Raw genomic sequence first — 22,490 nt, 5'->3', positions numbered from 1 at the left:
ATAAAAGGTTGCAATGCAATATCTTCCAGATGGTGGATAAGTAACTTCAATCAAGTTCCAAGGAAATTCAAGTTGCCCTGCAGGCTCACGGTGCATCAGTGTCAGGGTGAACTATCCGTTGACACTTAAATTAAATGAAACAGTATGTACGTAAGTAAGCCAAAGTCTATCTTGGCAGAGCAATTTGTGTAGCCAAATGTGTGAAAACAAATTAAAATATAACCTTTAATAAATATTATTAAAATATATCACACATAACATAAACGGTTGCTATGCAACCAGCACTATAGGACAATATAATATAGCGAGATAGACGCTAGAATATAACAGCAACCTCTCCCTATGTTAACAGCGCTGTTATACGCCCGGACATATTATGGTGGAGGTCCATAATGATTCTTAAGCTTCTGCTTTCCTGGCCAATTTCCCCTGATGATTAAACCACTTATAAAATAAGTTTAATATTTCTTAAATAATATTTATTAAAGGTTATATTTTAATTTGTTTTCACACATTTGGCTACACAAATTGCTCTGCTGATTTTACATAACCTTAATGAGCATTACTCACGATTCTTATTCAAAGTCAATCTTGGAAAGCGTCTTGTGGATAGTTGAGAGAAGATAGAGATTTTTAGTACCAAAAATTGAATGAGATCTACAAAGAATAGAATTCAGTACTTACAGTCACATATGGTGGAAATTCAAAGATGTTTTGGGTCTGATACGCTGCCTTCTGTTGGGTGCCTTGACTATATGTAATTTTGAAAAAAAAATAAAAAAACAAAACCATGGCACTAAATTCATGCAAAATGAGAATGCATTAGTGGGCAGAGGCAACATACTGTATAAGAATTGGTCTACAATAATACAGAGTATATATATATATATATATATATATATATATATATATTTATATATATATATATATACTAGCTGTAGTACTCGGGCGTTGCCTGGGATAGTAACTGTCTCTCTGTCTCTCTCCCAGTTTCTGTCTGTGTGTCGCTGTCTGTCTGTCTCTCTGTCTGTGTCTTTCTTTGTCTGTCTATGTCTTTGTCTGTCTGTATCTCTCTGTCTGTATTTGTATCAGTCTATCTGTCTCCATCTCTGTGTCTGTTTGTCTCTCTCTATCTCTGTGTCTGTCTCTATATGTGTGTCTGTGTGTCTGTCTCTTTCCCCGTCAGTCTCTTTCCCTGTCTGTTTCTTTCCCCATCTGTCTCTTTCCCCATCTGTTTGTTTCCAGGGCTGTCTCTTTCCAGGGCTGTCTCTTTGCCCAGCTGTCTCTTTCCAGGGCGGTCTCATTCCAGGGCTGTCTCTTTGCCCGGCTGTCTCTTTCCAGGGCGGTCTCATTCCAGGGCTTTCTCTTTGCCCGGCTGTCGCTTTCCAGGACTGTCTCTTTCCAGGGCTGTCTCTTTCCAGGGCTGTTTCTTTGCCCGGCTGTCTCTTTCCAGGGCTGTCTCTTTCCAGGGCTGTCTCTTTCTAGGGCTGTCTCTTTCTGGGGCTGTGTCTTTGCCCGACTGTCTCTTTCCAGGGCTGTCTCTTTCCAGGGCTGTATCTTTCCAGGGCTATCTCTTTTCCTGTCTGTCTCTTTCCAGGGCTGTCTCTTTGCCCGTCTGTCTCTTTCCAGGGCTGTCTCTTTCCATGGCTGTCTCTTTCCAGGGCTGTCTCTTTGCCCATCTGTCTCTTTCCAGGGCTGTCTCTTTCCAGGGTTTTCTCTTTGCACGTCTGTCTTTTTCCAGGGCTGTCTCTTTCCAGGGATGTCTCTTTCCAGGACTGTGTCTATGCCCGGCTGTCTTTTTCCAGGGCTGTCTCTTTCCAGGGCAGTGTCTTTGCCCAACTGTCTCTTTCCAGGGCTGTTTCTTTCCCTGTCTGTCTCTTTCCAGGGCTGTCTCTTTGCTCGTCTGTCTCTTTGCCCATCTGTCTCTTTCCAGGGCTGTCTCTTTCCAGGGCAGTGTCTTTGCCCGACTGTCTCTTTCCAGGGCTGTCTCTTTCCCTGTCTGTCTCTTTCCAAGGCTGTTTCTTTGCTCGTCTGTCACTTTGCCCATCTGTGTCTTTCCAGGGCTGTCTCTTTCCAGGGCTGTCTCTTTCCAGGGCTCTCTCTTTGCCCATCTGTCACTTTCCAGGGCTGTCTCTTTCCAGGGCTGTTTCCTTCCAGGGCTGACTCTTTGTCTGTCTGTTTCTTTCCCTGGCTGTCTATTTCCAGGGCTGTCTCTTTGCCCGACTGTCTCTTTCCAGGGCTGTCTCTTTCCAGACCTGTCTCTTTCCAGGCCTGTCTCTTTGCCCATCTGTCTCTTTGCTCGTCTGTCTCTTTGCCCATCTGTATATTTCCAGGCCTGTCTCTTTCCAGGCCTGTCTCTTTCCAGGCCTGTCTCTTTGCCCGTCTGTCTCTTTGCCCATCTGTCTCTTTGCCCGTCTGTCTCTTTGCCTGTCTGTCTCTTTCCACGTCTGTCTCTTTCTGTCTCTCTCTATCCATGTCCCCACCGATATCATATTACATCACACATAAGCTTCTTATACTAACAGTTTATTTTGTTCCTCTAGCAACCACTGACAGTTGCTATTAATAGCCTGTAGCCTGTATTCAGTTTAATGGAGGCAGGATTTTGGATAGTAACTGTAAAGCGCAGGGTTAAATTTTCCCATCAAAACATAGTCCATGACGTTCTCTGAGTCACATGGGGTGTCTGTGCGAAATTTTGTGATTGTAAATGTGACGGTGCGGATTCCTTTAACGGACATACACACATACACACACACACATACTTACTGTACACACATACACTCAGCTTTATATATTAGATAAGACTTGATGCCTCTGCTCTGTCAATTTGTCAGTTACAGTTAAAATCATAGAGGGACAGCGACACATGTTTGCATTTACTGTTGCTTTACAAGATTTCCAGGACTGTGTTGCTGAGCTGTGTGGTTTGCCTTCACACTGTTATCATCTGCCTTTTCTGTGAGGCTTCAGCTAACAAGGGTATTCAGGGGGGGTAATGGGTTTTGTCTGTGTTTAGGTAGATAAGTTGTAAGCTCTTGTGATGCGACACTGGTAAGTCGCGTTCGCACACACACACACAATTACTCCTGCTACGCAGAGGGATTACCAGGTAGTAGGCAACTGTTTAGACAGTCCCTTGGTTAGGCAAAAGTTGGTGAGCAGCTGGTATAAATCGCCATTACGAGTGTCGCAGCATAGGGGTGTAGGCTTTTGGAATTGTGAATAGATTGTTCTATTCTTTCAGTTTTATGCATGATTCTTATTGTTTTTGGAAAGTTAAATAATCCAACTGCCTAGAGTCCTTTTCCTAGTGTGTGGTTTTGCTGTATACTGGGGAGCCCACCCTGTACACAACTTTAAATGAAGCATAAGTCGCAATGGTAAGTTCACTGTGCTACAATGCGGCCTAGCGGGGCTGTGCAACCACCGTCTGCCCCATCAATGGCATCTGCGTGCTCTTCATCCTCTGTGACTGTGGGGACAGCAGTCACACATACTTTTTGACGCTGACCTTCCACCCCTTTACCCGCAATAGGCATAGTTTGATTGGCAGGTCGTCAGTTGTTTTTGAAGTGGAAACAGCTGCTGGTGTTGAGCTCTCTCAGACATCGAGAGAGCCACCTTTGGATGAAGGCAACATTATATCCACGCCTGCACCTTCGTCACAGATTGCCTGGACTACCTGCAGTTAAAAATTTCTTAGCAAAAATGGAGAGGTGTGTAGAATGCACACATGGTGTACCTTGCTTGAGAGCAAAGAAACCCTAAGGTAGTATCCCAGACAATTTTACTATGCCCCTAAAAGTGTCAGCACTTTTGAAAATTAAAATTGCTTAGCAGAAATGGAGAGGAGTGTAGAATGCACATGTGGTGTACCTTGCTTGACAGGAGAGGAACCCTGAGGTAGTGTCGCGCCCCTGACCTGGTCAGGCACCACTGAGTACTGCACTCCGGCTGAGTGAGTACAAAACAGGTAATCTCAAAGGCTGACTAGGGTGTGGACACACAGACACGAAGTAACCAGGAAAACACACACAGCTTAGAGGGGACCCCTGGGCAGACCCAGGGAGTAGCCCTCGCATCCCAGCTAGTGGTGGGTAGTGGGACTGGAGAGTGGAGACAGGGAGTTGTGCAGTGGCAGTCAGAGGAGTAGGAGTGGAGCAGCCGAGTCTGGAGTGTAGGGCTGAAGAGCAGGACACGGCCAGACCCTGCACCTGTAGTGATTGCTGGCGAGGGAGAAAGGCTACCCAGTGGTGCCACCTGAAAACCACTTAGAGCAGTAGTGCAGAGGTGACTGAGTAAGGGGACTTCTGGTAGACCAGACCCGCATGGGGAAACAGGTCCCCAGAGCAGGAACCCATTTACTTGGCCTGCTAAACCTGCTGGTGAGGGTACTGAATGTACCTCACCGAACACACAGAACCCACAGCATCAACAGCAATGATGGGGCCCATAAGGAGGATCGAGCCTGGAGCCATCTTATCCTTGGTCCACGCTGTAAGCAAACGGGTCAGAAAGGGGAGAAGAGGCAGTTGCAACTTCCCTGGGTGATCCCGGAGCACTCCAAGTCGGGGTCACATCAAAACTAGAAGGGCTAGGAAGGTGAGTCAGCAGGCACCCCTGGATCAGCCTGAAGGATACCTGGTTCCCCTCCTGGTTCATCATAGCATCGGACGGGTTGTCTCACTCTACCAGCAAAAAGTGAGTAAAAATCCTGAAAGACATTGCTGCCTGTGTGTTTCTTCTGCGAACTGTGGTACTACACACTTACACTGAGCCCTGGGGCCAGCCTCACTCTCGGGAGGCCATACCACCTAACTTCACTTACCATCAGCCCTAGTCGCTCCCTAAACTGCAGTGGCGGTAACCCACTGACCGCAAATACCGAGAGTGGCGTCACGATTCCCATAGAAGTTAACCTGACCTACCCGTTCCAGGAAGATTCTCAACACATGAAGTCCCTGGAGACCCTGAGGCGACCTGAAGGTAATGGGGCTTCACAGTAGTATAAGAACTAACAAAGTTAAATAGATGGGTAGAGTGCTCAAAAAGGGACTAACATGTAATCTCAACCCTATTTTAAAATGTGCAATTTTTATTAATATTCATTAAAATGTACCCACAAACAGACACACAAACATATAAATGAGACCCTTATAGGGCTATATTAGTTTCCCTTCCCTTTCCTAAAGTGAGTGTGTATATAAAACTCCTTGGTTATTTACAAGGATATCGTGATCCATTCTCATTTATATGTTTGTGTGTCTGTTTGTGGGTACATTTTAATGAATATTAATAAAAATTGCACATTTTAAAATAGGGTTGAGACTTCACAGTAGTATCCCTGACAATTTTACTATGCCCCTAAAAGTGTCAGCACTTTTGGAAATTAAAAATGCGTAGCAGAAATGGAGAGGGGTGTAGAATGCAGATGTGGTGTACCTTGCTTGACAGGAGAGGAACCCTAAGGTAGTATCTCAGACAATTTTAGTATGCCACTAAAAGTGTCAGCACTGTTTGCAATTAAAATTGCGTAGCAAAAATGGACAGGTGTGTAAAATGCACAGGTGCTGTAGCTAGCTTGACAGGAGAGGAACCCTAAGTTAGTATCCCAGACAATTTTCGTATGCCACTAAAAGTGTCAGCACTGTTTGCAATTAAAATTGCGTAGCAAAAATAGACAGGTGTGTAGAATGCACAGGTGCTGTAGCTTGCTGGTCAGCAAAGAAACACTAAGTTAGTATCCCAGACAATTTTTGTATGCCACTAAAAGTGTCAGCACTTTTTGCAATTATAATTGCGTGGCAAAAATGGACAGGTGTGTAGAATGCACAGGGGCTGTAGGTAGCTGGTCAGCAAAGGAAGCCTCACTTTATATCCCTGCCAATGAAACAATGCCCCAAGGAATTGCCTGAGCTGATGTAGCCAGACGCTGTGATATAAACCCCTGCACAGCGTTGGCACAGACCTGCCTAGCAACAATGGCTATGAACGGCTGTAATGCAGCCCTGAAAAGGGCTGAAATAACAAGTAATCCCTAATCCCTAGAGCACTGTGTAGATTGCACTGTATGTCTATAGCACACAGCAGCAGCAGCGGGAGCGGGAGCGGTGACTGTGACCCACCCACAGCAGACAGATAATGGCAGCGACGGGGAAAATGGCCGGGTCTTATAAAGCAAGGACATGTGACATGCACAGCCTATGACACATGCCCTTGCTTGTCTGGCAAAAATCCACTTTGCTGTGTGTGTGTCTGTGAGTTGCTGACAGCCTGGCTCGCCCCACTGTACGCGCGGTTAGGAAAAAAAAAAAATTGGCGATCACCATTCTTTCAGCACTCAGCAGCAGCACTGATCTAAACCCTGTCCCCCCGGCACACTATATGCTGAATTTTGATAATATCATGATTCACAGTGTCTCACACTATTACAGTGAAAAGCCAGATAGTAACTAGCTACGCTTTTTGGTGGTCGAACCGTTCTCGAACGTAACTCGAACTACCGAACTTTTACCAAATCGTTCGAGTTCGTTGAATGAGTCAAACACCCCCCAAAATCACTCGAACATGAAATTGGCGAACCGTTCGACTCGAGCATCGCTCAACTCTATTGAAGAGCTAAATGGAGAGATGATTATATGTAAATTTTAATCATTTTACCATTTTGTTAAATGTGCACAGAAACAAATCCTAAAAAATCTGCAAGTTTTTGTAAAATTCGAACAGAATCCAATTCCATACACATTAGACTGTTGGCCGATATCAGTAGGTTCAGCCAATTCTAGTTTAATGTTTTAGGGTCTTATCTCTTGTTTCAGGTGAACTTGCAGAAGCTTTTTTTTTTCATTGAATATAAATCTTATGTTTTGTGTAGAATTGCATGTCAACCAAGTAGAAATAATATATAGATACAAAGAAGGAGTCGGAGACTATATAATGCTTGCTGAATTTATTAGGATCACAATCAATTATTTCTTTCTCTTCATTAGTAATATATGACTTTTTGATTGAATTTCAATTTTTAGGTGAAATCTGGAATCTAAGAAGAAAGATAATTTGAGAATTATTAAGTGTTAATATGAACAATGCTATTAATCTAACAAAATGCTGAACTTATATTTTATACATTTATAAGATGTATATTCACAAAACATACAGAGAAATATGAAATATTACATTAATATTAACCCAAATTCTGGGAAATAGTCATTGTATAGTAACTACCATTATGACTTCTTACATTAACTAGTAATATTGTCAATAATTACTAATAAAAATACATATTTTATATATTTCATAAATGGCCTATGTGTCTTTATATCACCATAAATAGTGGAATTTTGAACCAAAAGCATCCTGCAGCATTTTTCTTTTTGGGGGTAATCAAAATCCTGCAGCCATATGTTAGATATTCCTTTAAGGACTATTTGGGGAATTTCGGATCAACTTACAGGGTTTACTTTATTTAGAAAAAAATTGGAACAGTGAAAAAACGGTGGCACTCATCCCGTGGATAAAAAAAATATTCCTTTATTACATACTGGGTAAAGGATAGAGACAAACAGAAAAAAGAGTGATGGCCATATCACACTGCTAAGTGCTTCTTGCAGGAGCGTGGATGAAGAGCTTGGCAGAGTGAATCGGCCATCGCACTTTTTTCTGTCTGTTCCCTCCACCTGGTATGTAATAAAGGAATCATTTTTTAGCTATAAGGTGAGTGCCAGAAACTTTCCTCTGTTCCTATCTTTAATATTGCCGGTCGCCAGTTGAGCACCACGTGTGGCTATGTTATACCTGACTCAAGACTTAAGGCTGCTTTACACGGTACGACCGATTGTGCAATTTCACAATCGATCGTACCCGCCCCTGTCCTTTTTGCGTCACGGGCAAATCGCTGCCCGTGGCGCACAGAGTCGGTAACCCCCCGTCACACATACCTCCCGTCTGACCTCGCTGTGGGCGGCGAACGTCCACTTCCTGGAGTGGGAGTGACGTTCGGCGTCACAGTGACGTCACATGGCCGCCGGCCAATAGAAGCGGAGGGGCGGAGATGAGCGGGATGTAAACATCCCGCCCACCTCCTTCCTTCCACATAGCTGGCGAGAGCCGCGGGTCGCAGGTAAGCGATGTTCATCGTTCCTGGGGTGTCACACGGAGCGGCGTGTGCTACCCCGGGAACGATGAACAATTAAATTAAACGATATTATGAAGCCTAGCGAGCAGTACACGACTCACGATTTGTGAGCGATACTGCGTCGCTAGGAGGTGTCACACAGGCCGGCATCGCCAGCGATGCCGGATGTGCGTTACAAAAACCGTGACCCCAACGATCTATCGCACGATAGATCTTCTGGTGTAAAGCAGCCTTTAAACAATGATATTTATCACCACATGTTACTCCATTAATTTGATTGTAAATAACAGTAGTGCTAAATTATCCTCTTTTCGTTAACTTTTTAATTGTGTTGCCATATTCCAAACCCTATACCATTTTCTCAGTTTCATATGGTGGTATGATGGTATACTTCATGCACAATGGCTTTTAGTTTCAATTGATACCATTTTATATTACATGTAATTTATGGACTATATTTTATATTTTTTTATAGAGAAAATAGGAAAAAACAAACAATAGTTTTCTATGCCATGGACTGTGCAAAAATGTTCTAACATGGCCTATACTATATATCCAGTACATAAACATTGATATAAATATTGCCCACGTCCTATTCTCATGTTTTATCTGACAAAACATGTGCAAGATATTATACTCACATGACATTTTCTTTATCCTAGTATCGGTATGCCTTTCAAGACTCCACCTCCCACGTTAAGATTCAAGACACCCTTACAACATAAGACAATGCATAATGTAAGACAAATCGGATAAGAGTTGAATTATAAAATAAAATAATCCATTTTAGCTGTATTTCTTATATTCCAGTCTACACGATTCTCCCATCCTTTCATCAGATTTTTGATTGCTGTGAATAGCAACTAAGATATAACATTAACCTCTTAGTGACAGTCAGCTTAGTCCCATTTTTCAAATCTGACATATCAAGTCTTGCCAAAATCTTTAGAAAATATTTATCTTTTCCAGCGATTCTGAGAATGTTTTTTCTTGACACATTCTACTTTGTGTTAATCGTAACTTTGGACAAACACTGAAACCTCAATCTATACCCTTAATCAGCATAGGGTTATTAATGCAAACATAATTTGCCCAAAGGGCAACTAGAGGTATCCTAACTGAAGATTAATAAAACATAACTTTTATTCCCAAATATAAATAGAGCAGATCAATCTAAAATAGCGGCAAATAGAGCAACCTAATATGTGTACTAAATCATATATCCGGCCGCAGACCAGATACTATAAGCAAGTGGACAAGCGTCCTACAATATTATCAGATTGGTAATGCCCTACTCTGCCTATAATAAGCTAATAGCCTCACCAACATGATTCACCATGTCTGGCTTCATCAGGGGGCTGAGGCTATGACATGGCCATATAGCCTCAGCCCCTTGATGAAGCCAGACATAGTGAAACATGTTGGTGAGGCTATTAGCTTTTTATAGGCAGAGTAGGGAAAAACCAATCTGACAATATTGTAGGATGCTTGTCCACTTGCTTATAGTATCTGGTCTGTGGCCGGATACATGACTTACTACACGTATTAGGTTGTTCTGTTTGCCGCTGTTCTATTTACATTTGGGAATAAAAGTTACGTTTTATTAATCTTTAGTTAGGGTAACTCTAGTTGCCCTTTGGGTAAATTGTGTTTACAATGGTAACTTTGGCTCAGAGTCCAGGCAGAATCCAAAGTGACTCCATTTGCCTCATTATAGCCAATAGTTTTATCAGTAGTTTTGTCGAAATCACAATTTTTGTGGATTTAGATGGAAAACCTGACATAAATGATCAGCATAAGACACAGGATAACTATGACTCTAGAAGTATTCTGATTTTTAGGATTTTTAGGACAGAATAAGTGCAATAGTAATGTACTGCACTGCATCAGATCTGCCAGTTTTACACTGACTGATACCTGTTAGACCCTTCTTATGGCAGGGCCTAACAGGCCATCATAGCTGGCCGACTCCAAGCCATGGCTTGGCCTTGGGATGCAGTAGCAAACACAGGCACCCCAGTGGGGTGAAAAAGGGAGACCTCTTGCTCTGTTAACCATCTAGCTACTTTTATCAGTGTCTAGAGGGTTAAATGACCATAATGGGTGCCAGCACCAATTGTGGCCTTTACAGAAGTGTGTCAGCTGTGATATACTGCTGATAAGCACTGAATCATCAGATATCAGGGAATATTGTTTGAATATTGTTTGCCATTTCTAGAATTGAATCTGTATTAATACTACATTTTCATTGTGAATAGTAAGTTTAAGTCTACATATATAGCTTTTATTATCATTTTTTGTAACTTTTCAGTAACTTTTGCAAAAGCTGGCTCAAGTCGATCTATGTCTAAATGCTTGAGCTTCAGTGAAGGCTCTGGTTAATTACACTTAGGGTAAGTCAGCAGAGTATGTAGGGTTATGTGATTGACCAGACACCAGCTATATCAGGTCTTCTAATACGGCTACCGTAGAACCCTAATTAGTAGAAATTTGGTTAAGATAGATATAAATATAGATGTACTGAGTTGCTGGAAAAAATGACAGGTCCATAGAACATATGATGAATGCAAATTTTGTAGATACTTTGTACTTTTTCTTAACCCCTTCACCCCAGGCGATTTTCCGTTTTCGTTTTTTTCTCCCCTTCTTCCATGAACCATAACTTTTTTACTTTTCTATTAATATAGTTATATGTGGGCTTGTTTTTTGAGGGATGAGTTGTACTTTTGAATGACTCCATTCATTTTGGCCCATACTGTACAGTCCCATTGTACTGGAAAACAGGAAAAAAATTCCAAGTGCTTTGAAATTGCAAAAAAAGTGCAATTCTTTTTTGTTTTTTATTATTTACAGAGTCCACTGTTTTGAAAGACTGACCTGGATTATGATTCCCCAGGTCAGTACAGGTTCAGAGATACCAAACATGTATAGTTTTACTTTTATCTCAGGGGTGGAATAAAATTCAGAAGTTTATATATAATAAAAAGAATAGCACTTTCATCACCATATTCCGAGACCCACAGTGTTCTCATTTTTTGGGATCTGAGGCTCAATAATAGCTTATTTTTGTGTTTTGAGCTGACGTGTTTAATTATCTCATATCTGCATATATGTTATGTTTTAATCCTGTTATTGCAGAGGATTAATGCAATGTTGCGGTGACAAAAAACGTAATTTGGCATTAGTAATTTTTTTCTCACTACACCGTGTACCTATCAGATTAACTGATTTTATATTTTGATAGATCGGGCATTTCTGAATATGGCGATACCAAATATGTGGGGGTTTTATTATTATTGTTTTATTTTCAGTGGGGCAAAGGGGGATAATTTTAACTTTTTAGTTTTGGGGTTTTTTTAAATATTTTATTAAAACTTTTTCTTTTGACTTTTTTTTTTACTGATTTTACTAGTACATTATGATTATACTGTCTGATTGCTTCTGCTGGTCAGAGTGATGCTTCAGCTTCCCCGTCAAAGCGCATTAGATCGCGCTGTCAAACTCTGATCTACGGGGTTAAAAGGTGCAGGTGGATCTCACCCGAATCTGTAAGTCTCACATATCTGCTGATCAGATCAGCAGACATGTGCAGAGATTATTGCAGGCTCGACGCGTGATCCTGTGACACGGCCAAGGACGTACCAGTACGTCCTTGGTCGTGAAGGGTTAAAACATAAATTAATATCTTACATGAATGTCTTACTTACCAGAGAACTGCTCAAGGTTTTAAGTGTTTCACCCTAGAAATATATAAATATATAGAATTAAAACGTACGATAATTAACCCAATAATTTTTTTTTAGAATGGACAGATATTCATGTCATTGATAATAACTTACCAAAAGTTCACATGCCACTTTGTACACAATCTCGGCCATTCCTGATTGCTCCTGGAAGCCAAGAAAAATATTTTTTATATTTACTGCATGTGATTGAGACATTTATATGATATACTATACTGATAATAATACTAATAGTCGCATGATATCATAGATAATTAAAGAATAGTGTGCATACCTGCTTTTTATGAAACTAATACAATATTTACTATAACACATTATAATATATTATATGGGTCAGAAGACGCCATATGTCGTGAAAAGCGGAGTGGGGAATACAACGACAGATTTCTAACCTCCACTTTTACTACAGGTAAGATGTCTTCAGTCATATATTCTATCATTATAAGATGTCTTCAGTCATATATTCTATCATTATACTTGTGTGGTAACTGGATTGGATTCTGGATAAGATAAGCAGATTGATTTAGGATTTCTATGCCTCATTCTCTGTTGTCAGTCTAAATACAGGGTGTGTTTATCAATTAGTCCTTCACCACACCCTTCAGCTAATTTGTTCAAAAAATAACCTTTTCTATATAAGGGGACATTATATGGTTTTTATGTGATTGCTTATATTATACCTTATTATTATATTGTTTATATTATACCTTATTATTATTATTATACCTGAAGAAGGCTTGCTAGCCAAAACGCGTTGTATGTGGATTATGTGGACATCAATAAATAATTTTTAAACAGGATCCCCCCTCTCTGGCCTCCTACAGAAGCGGAATCACACACAGCCTGGATTTCTTATGGTTCTGATTCGTGGTGCCTATGTGGATCCAAGGGAGGATTCTCTCATAGTGTCCAGGGATTGCTGCAAGCCAAGAGGGGCCAGTTGCCGTGCCTCAATACAGCTACTTCCAAGGTGAATTATACCTTCAAAAAGGTGAGCATTGAATTCATTTATATCCAAGCTTTTTCACCATTTACTGCGCTTAGGTCAGCGCTGCAATTGTCTTCCCTTTTGTACCCATCCAGGTAAACTATTCAATTTACTCGTAAGAAATTCTGAGCTTGCCACTTACCAACAGTGACCTATAGAGCATTGCTCCAAGAAAATTCTCAGAACAAAGCTCCATAGGAATCGATAGACGTCGTGAGACATTACTCTTTGTATTAATCTGGGACTTTAAGGATTGATTTTGAAGGAATTGGTAAACGAGAGCAAGTAGGGGAGTTTTTATTCACATAAACTTTTTTTTCCCTATATCTGTGTCTTTTTTAAATCTATACTTGCTGAGTTATTAATGGAGTTGTCTGATAGATGTCTATCCATTACTAACCCCTGGGTTTGATGTCAGCTGTCAACTCATAGCTGACATCAACCCTTAAGGATTGGTAACTAATGATTCAGATAGGTCACCCTTTATCATTCATCTGAGATGTGATCGTTTGATGCTTATGGCTTGTCAACGTACTTGAGGGCCTATTATCTACGTGATTGCCTTTGTTGAGCTCCAATTTTTGATGACCTTGCTTCCCAAAAGATATGGAATAATAAGCAATGAAAAATTTCTATGAATCCTAAAATGTTACGTATTAAAAATAGGTCAATAAATACGGCAACATAAACTACATTTCTTTGATTTTTGTTAATATAAAAAACCAATAAAATCCCATATAAATATTAGATGTAATCTGCAATGTGTCACAGCAAGCCACAAATGCGGAATTGTTTTTACTCTCCATTCCACACCCTAGAAAATATTTTCCCATTCTTCAGTGTATTATATAGTAAATTAAATAGCGGCATTTTAAATCTCTTAAACAACAAAGAGGAAAATAAAAGCAAAAAAAAAAAAATTTAATTGGATTCCGCACAATAGGATTAAATCACCCATTCAATCCTTACAGAGGCCGTATGCACACGCACACCATTGACCTGAGGGAAAAGAACGTTTTTGATGGTCTATGCTTACTATACTTCCATGTGGTGCTCTGTATACATAATCTTAGAGCTCATGCATATGGGTAAATATTATATTGTGACTGGTGATGAGGGTTTGCTGGGTTTGCCGGACTTTAGTTAAAAGTTCAGTTTGGGACCTGGACTTGACCTGAACATCACTCGGGACCGCAAACCCCATATAAGTCAATACGGACCTCAACTTCTGTGCTGTAAAATGGCTGCTAGTACTAGCTAGGGGCTGCAAAAGGAAGCAAAATGAGGGCAATTGATGGGAAGGGATATCTGGCCCTTCCTATCCTAAAAAGTAGCAGCCCACAGCCACCCCTCTAGTGGCACATCCATTAGATATGCCAATTCTGGAGCTTTACCCGTCTCTTCCTAATTGCCCTGTAACAATTAGGGTAATACTGGTAGGCCTCTCTCACATGTCCGTGAAAAACCACGCACGTTTTTCACGGACTTGTCAGAGGTGCGTTTTGCCCTTCGTGAGATGTGTTTATGGACTACGTGTGTTCTCCGTGTGTTATCCGTGATAACACACGGAGAACGGGAGCTTTTTACTCACCTGTCCCTGGCGTCGCTGTCCGTGGTGCTGATCTTCGGTCTCCAGTCCTGCCCGCTGCTGCTGCTTCCGGCCGCAGTGAAGTGAATATGCAATGAGCATAATGAGCGGCAGTCGGCAGCAAGTGACAGCAGTGGCAGAGACAGCAGGGCTGGAAAAGGTGAGTAAAGTTTTGTTTTTTTTCTCACAGACATGTCTTTTCTCTGGTGCGTGTCACATGGAACACATCCGTGTGGTCCGTTTGCATTACGTGTGACACGTTTGCATTCCGTGTGACATCCGTGATGCCGGATAGAAAACGGACATGTTGGTGTGAGAAACACACGGACACATGTAAGTACGGAACTGACACACGTTCCGTGCGCAAATACTTACGTGTGTCCAAAACCATAGGAATACATAGGTATACATGTGTACATGTCTCCAGTACGTGAGAAGACTGCCAAACACGTACTGGAGGCACGTACGTGTGAAAGAGGCCTTAAGCTGTCACCTGCATTGAATTGAGTTTTCTCCATACACAAGCAGCTGACATGTGGCATAAATGGACGGCCAATGTCAGGAAGGGGATAAACACTATAACCGGATTCATCAACATTGCCTATTTTCTTGCGGTCTTAATGAGTGGGCATGGTGGAGTCAGACGCTCCTGATTCATATAAATCTAGGGTCTGTGATGAGAGACATGCGCCTCCATGCCCTACACCAGCAATCTTACAATTGGATAAGTATGCTATTGCTATATATTTTCTTCATTATGCAAACATTAAACAAAAATCATATTATTAGCATTTACCACTAAATTAAAAAGTTCAAGCCCAAGCTGCTTAGCTACTTCTCCGACTTCATCACCAACTTTTTCCTAAAATGTAGAAAAAGCCAAAAAAAGTTACACTAATATTGTGAAAGTGATTGGAAGTAATATTTAATTACATTTTCGTCCACTACTACTAATATAATAATTAGAAATATTAATTATTATGATATTGCATATAACTGAAATACCAGGAATTTGGGCAAGCTCAGGATTTGGTCAACGGTACAACCAGCGGTTTTCTGCAAAAGTATAACAAAGAGTTGTGACATCATTTTATGTCATTCAACTTGTTATGAAAAAATATATATTAATATTATAGAATTATATCTATTTTAAATGGTATATTAAAACATCACCAGAGCGTCGTGCACTTCACATAAGAATTTCTTGTACAGTTTCTCATTTTCAGTTTTCTACAAAAAAGTAAAAAATATATTTTCTTAAAAACAGTCATCATTGGATAAAAATTATATAAATAAATATAAGAATATAGATTTTACTTCATCATATCAAATCATATTCTTATAAATGACATTTATTTTTATTTAATGTAAATATTTATCCCATTTATTGCACCACACAGAAGTTTGATTTGTAGGTTTTACTTTTCCATTGGTATAACGGGATTTATAATTTTAAAGGATTCAACTATACAGTGTGTCCACCCATATCCTGTCCACCGCCATTAACCTGAGAACGGCGGCAGCTATAGGCATAGAAGTGGTGTCTAGGCATAGTAAAGTAGCCATCCGCTATGCAATGAATCCACCTATAGTGCCACCTGGTGGAAAACAATGGAGTTAGAATTTTTATCTCGAAAATGGAACGAGATAGACAAAAAAAGTGAACTAAAAAATTGTAGGGCATCATCAATTCAATACGAATCGACACCTTACAGACGCGCAGGTCAGGACCCGCTGCATCCAGGACACAGTGAGTCCTGATCGTGGGCACATACCCTAATTTAACTAAGATTGTATAAAGGTTAAAGCCCCCGTCACACACAGCGAGAGCGCTAGCGAGATCACTGAAAGGTCACAGGTTTTGTGACGTATCAGCGACCTCACCAGCGATATCGCTGTGTGTGACAAGCAGCAGCGAGCGGGCCCCTGTTGCGAGGTCGCTGAATGTTACAAAATGATGAGAACCATTTTTTGCTCGTTGGTCTCCTGCTGTGCAGCACGCATCGGCATGTTTACCAATGATCTGAATGTGCAGGGAGCCGCCATCTGGCAGCCTGTAAGCTGGTAATCATGGTAAACATCGGGTAACTAAGCAAAGCACATTGCTTAGTTACCCGATGTGTACCATGGTTACCAGCGTAAGCCAGTTACAGGCTGCCAGATGCCGGCTCCCTGCACACGTAGCCAGGGTACACATTGGGTAACTATGCATAGCGCTTTGCAGAGTTATCCGATATGTACCCTGGCTGCCAAGCACAGCGTCATTACACGGGTTGCTGGTGGCTGGTCTCTGCCTGATTGACAGCTCACCAGTGACCATGTAGCAAAGCTCCAGCGATCCATGCCAGGTCGGATCGCTGGTGGGATTGCTGGAACGTCACTAAGTGTGATGGGACCCTAAGTCTTATGGGATCATCTCTCCATTAAAGGACTTTTTCTATGTTTAGATTTGATACTTTCTACTCATTGTCTTTCATTGATTTTTTTTTTTTCATAACAACCTGTGAATGTACCCAAATTAATGAGATTTCTCCATAGAAGCCATAGGAAAAGTACTTATTTATGAGCTTATAAAATTATACTAACATTGTGTTTCTGAGACACCTATGTTTTCTACTCTTTAACGTGTTTTTGTCAAATGTCTGTTTATTAGATGCTTCTTGTAGATGTATAAAAATATTTCTACATAATATATAACAGTTGAAGTGTAAATCACATACCCTCCCTTGCATGTACATGCAAAGCAATTCTTGGAGTTTTTCCAAGGATTGTGGTACAGAAACCTAATAAAAATAATGATAATTAGTATCTAATGAATAATATTAAAACATTTTACAGTGTACAAACTACAAGATATAAAGTTGGTTAGTAGAAAAATTAGCATACTTTTAACATTAAAGGAAGTTATCCAAGTTATCCACAATGTGATATGATATAGTATCTGCAAGATATACCATTAACTTCTTATTAGTGGGCCCAACTCTTTGGACCTTTGAAAGTAAAAGGTCATAGGGGCTTCTACTCCTAATTGCATGGATGATAAACTAACAATATAGTTAGCCATAACACGCCATTACTGTGGTGTGAATACCCCATTGAGGCTTCTGAAATTACCGTAATACATTTTTCATCAGAATACAAACTTTACATTGAAAAGCTGCAGAAGCAGCAGATTAGTGTGAGGGGCAGATGTCAGATCTCCACCAAGCTAATACTATTGACCTATCCACCGGATGTGTGAGAAAGAAAGATTTTGCTTTTAAATTCGTACCTCCATTAATTTTTTAAGACAATCCACTGGGAATATGTGCCCTTTTGATGACCCTGTAAATGAAAATGTAATAAAAAAAAGATTAGAATACATAAATGTGCAAATAGTTACATATTGTCCATTGTATGACCTTACAGTATGTATTCTTAGATAAAGAGAAAGGAATTCCTATGGTGACCGGACCAAAAAAAATATTTTCTGTTTTAATATAAGAATATGTTTTTTTATTTATTTTACTCACTTTTTTAGGTCTATTAACCCCTTAACGACTGCAATAATATTATGTCCTAGCAATCATAGTGTTAATCCCCACGAGCTGCTGCAAGCAGCCTACAGTGATCAGCACACATGTCAGCTGATTTGTACAGCTGACATGTGTGCCTGTCAGGCACAAGTGGAATCGCTATCCACCCATACCTGTTAACCTCTTAAATGGCGCTATCAAGATTTGACAGCACCATGTTAACAGCAATCGCGGTAGATCTGTACTCACAGGCCAATACCGGAAGTCAAGTGCACACATGGACCTGGTGGTTGTCATGGTCGTACGGGGTCATGTGATGACTCCTGTAGCTCACATGACTGTGAGAAACAGCTGAGTACTGGCTGTCACAAAAGAGGATCATTTTTCTGAGCGGTACTGCTCTAATCGGGAGAAATGAATGAGTGATCAGAATGCCCTATAATTCCTTAGGAGTACAAGTAAAATAAATAAAAGTTTAAAAAAAGTTTTGAAAAATTAAAAAAAATAAATAAATAAATAAAAGTTCAAATAACCCCCCTTTTGCCCCATTGGAAATTAAAGGAAGGAAAGCACACTCCAGATAAGATTTCCATATAGTTTTATTCCATGTGTACATGAAATATATGAGGTAGTTTACAGACAGCCCCTAGACGGGGGGAAAAAAATGTGACTGGCGACGCATTTCAACCGAATTACACGGTCTTAGCAGCAAAAATTCCAAATGTCAAAATTTTGTTTTTTTGGTTGCCACGAATTTTGCGCAAAATGCAATAACAGGCGATCAACATGTAGCATCTGCGCAAAAATGGGACCATTAAAAAGCTCGAGACACAAAAATTAAGCCATCACTGAGTCATAGATCCTGAAAAATGTGAACGCTACAGGTCACGGAAAATGGCGCAATACGTACGCCACTTTTTCAAACAAACTTCTGATTTTTTTTTATCTCTTAGATAAAAGTAAACTATTAATGTTCAGTGTCTAAGAATCTAAGAACCCGCATCGACCTCAGTCATCACATTGAGATATCATCTTTACCATATAGTCAACACAGTGAATAAAATATCTCAAAAACAATAGTGCAATCGCACTTTTTTTTTAAAAATTTTTACACATTTGGAATTTTTTTGTCGTTTTCCAGTACACTATATGGTAAAACTCATCATTTGAATTAAAAGTACAGCTCGTTCCACAAAAAAACAAGGCCTCACATGACCATATTGACTAAAAAATAAAAAAGTTATGTGTCTCGGAAGAAGAATGGCGAAAAAAAACCCCGGAAAGCACAAATTTGGCCGGTTATGAAGGGGTTAATTGCACAGCACTTTACAGCTGGGATCATGACTATTGGGGCTCACAATCATAATTCCTTATCGATTTGTCTTTGCAGTGTGGGAGGAAACTGGAGAATCAGGAGCAATCTCACAAATAGGAGTTAGAACAAACTACAGTACTTGCAAATGTTGTCCTTGGTGGGATATCACCCCAGGACCCCCATGCTGCAAGACTGTAATGCTGACCTCCAAGCCACCGTGCTGTCCGAAATATGTGAACATCTAAAAATGTGTGCCTTATATCAACCCTTCACCTTGGGATTGAAAAGTAATGTATTTCTCATGTATGGCCATCCTTGTTAGTGCCCTCTGTCTCTGTTGTGGCTCCCTCTCAGACCAGTCTCCCTTTCATATTGCTTCCAAGATGGCCGCTACAGCAGCGAGGGCATTTCATATGTAAGCCTAAACCACACTTTCTCTGATTTTACTATCCTACAGCACAGGAAAGGCATGAAAGGCATGGTTTAGTCTTACCACTGAGCTCCCCATGCCAGTGTGATTGCCATCTTGGAAGTAGGAGGAACAGATAGGAGGAACTTTAGAAAAGGTATTAAAAGATAAATTACAGAGCATAACTTGTTTTGTTATGTATAGTGTCTATTATTAATACTTTTTCCTTTTCAAGAGGGCTCATCAGAAAAATGTCAGTCCACTATAAGTTAATTTTCAGTTATATATGTCATGAACATTGCCCTCAGCCCTGCCATGTGATCACAGGCTTATCACAGAAAGTGTATAGAGGCACTGGCTTATACTCTCATACTCCCTGCTGTTTACATGGTTCTTCTTAATGATCGCAGTTGGTGAATAATATCTAAGACCCTGTTTACTGCATATTTGTGATATACGTTTGAAGTGTTTGCCAGGAGAGCTCTCTACATTCATGGTAAATGTGTCCCTAAGACAATAGTGACAGATGAAGGTCAAAGGAAGGCAGCAGTTTAGCTGAAATACATCAGTATACCACTTATAATATGGTATAAAATACCACAGAAGACTATGCTATTCCATTCCCTAAAGTCCAGCAAAAAAACATATTTATTTTTTTTTCACATTGGAGGCTCTGAACTATTAATGTCACGGTATGGCATCCATCAGATGCCTCTTTCAGATAAATATATGAAGAGGGCATGGAAGAAAATGTCCTCTCACAGCCCAGCAGCACGGAGAATGGTGCATGAGTAGGTGAAAGGAGGCCGAGGCTGTTTTGTCTGATCACCAAAACAAATATCATTTTTTATTAGGTTGTTGGCCATGGGTAGGTTCTTCCTATATTGTGCGATATAGTGAAATACAATCGTATTTTCCTTCTACCTCCTCCATTTTAGGAAAGCGGGGACACTTGTCTAAAGGAAAATGATTGAATATAGAGAATGAGGCTACTGTTCCAGAGATCCAAAAGAACTGATGGGATAACGTAAAGCTGGATAATCCGGCTTCTACTTTGTAAACGGCAATAAGATTTTTTTTATTGTAGTCATTACTTACCTTTCTTTCCACCAGCAGAGAGGAATGCATTTCCTGAATCTGTACAACACATGATAAACATATTTAGATGAGCTCTATTTTTATATAAAATCTGAATACAATAAACTGTATTATTTTGCATTATTTAAGCTACAAATATGTGTACATATTCCGGTCTTATCTGGTCTAAATTTCCACTAAGCGTGGCTCACACCAATTCTCCAATATTGTAATGCCAGAAAAAGCCACGCTCTTTATGAAGATCACTTACCAAAGAGGCCGCTCAGAGCCACCAAGAGGAAGGCAACAGCAATCTTCATTCTGGAAGATGGTCAATGTAGGTAATTCAGAAGGAATATTCAAAGGTTTCTTGAGAATGGTTTGATTATCCTTGAAGACATGGCATTTATACCTTTGAATGTGGCTTTGTCTCCACCCAATGACATTAAACATGACCTTTACATCAGCAAAGATTATGAAATGTTCCCATTTGTCATAAATTTGCCATTTTGATGCCACTCAAATTGCCTGCTATAAGAACATATGACGCAGTGATATCTATTTCATCCATGTGATTTGATGACAAAAGATTTATAAATGTAATTCTAGCCCAGCATTTATTTATCACAATTATCTGTTATGTAGTATCATAGAGGTTTTACTTCCAAGAGTTCTTAGGCATTATTACTTAGAAGCTTAATTTATCCTGGACCATTTTTCCAAGTTTTATGCCGAAGCATTTTTTCACTTGTTTATTGTCGACTTCATGGAAGCATAACTTTTTTTAGTTTTTGACAATGAAGTTGTATAATGTCTTCTTTTGGTGGGGGGATTTAGTTGTATTTCTCTGTGGCATTTTTTTGGGGTAGATATAACTAAAGAAAACTTCATTAGCTAATAATGGGGATGAATGTAAATAAAACTACAATTCTTACCTTTTTTTTTTTTTTTAAATTCAGTCTATTATGTAGAATGCTGACCTGTATGACAAGATACCCAAAAGCTTGAGAAATTGTCTTCTGAAAGATGGGTGTCATAGTATTACGCATGGCAGGCGCGTGCAGACCAACAAATGCCTGATGCACAAATAAAACACACCTCAACACCACCATAAACAAGGGGGATACAGGGAATACAATGCTGGGCCCTGGTACTAGTGAAAGGGTAGATGGGACTCCTCCTGTCTTTACCTGCTGCTGTGCCCTGCACTCCTAGCCAGACCCTATACAGACTCCACACCTGTCGACGAGCAAGAACCTGAAGCCTTGAAAAATAGTCCTGGTTAGGGAGTGGGAGGTAAGGTACAGTTGAGCTATTGCTGCACTAATACAACAGAAAGGTAGGTGAGACAAAGAGGCGAATAATAACCGAAATGGAGAAGATACATCTCAGGTTGAATCCAGAGCAGCTCCTTCCACCAAGGCAGGTAGCATATAAATAGTTTTGTATAATCAGCAAAGATTGCTGGGAAACCCTACTACCTAAATACAAAGGGGTATGGCTACAGAGCACCTGCAGCTGACCTGCACTGCTGGGAAGCTGCTAGCATGCTAGCAGCAAAACTGACATTAACTGTTTCAGTGTCAAGAGAAACAAAACAACATTTAAATGAAGAGTCCCAGATGGAGATGAGAGGCTTCAGTTCTAAAGGTGTCACTAGTCTCCAAACACAGGGAGATGACCGGACAGTGGGGAAATTTTAGTATGGCTTTCACCAA

Source organism: Anomaloglossus baeobatrachus, chromosome 4, assembly GCF_048569485.1.
Source record: "Anomaloglossus baeobatrachus isolate aAnoBae1 chromosome 4, aAnoBae1.hap1, whole genome shotgun sequence".
Classification (NCBI taxonomy): domain Eukaryota; kingdom Metazoa; phylum Chordata; class Amphibia; order Anura; family Aromobatidae; genus Anomaloglossus; species Anomaloglossus baeobatrachus.
This window is presented reverse-complemented; position numbering follows the sequence as displayed.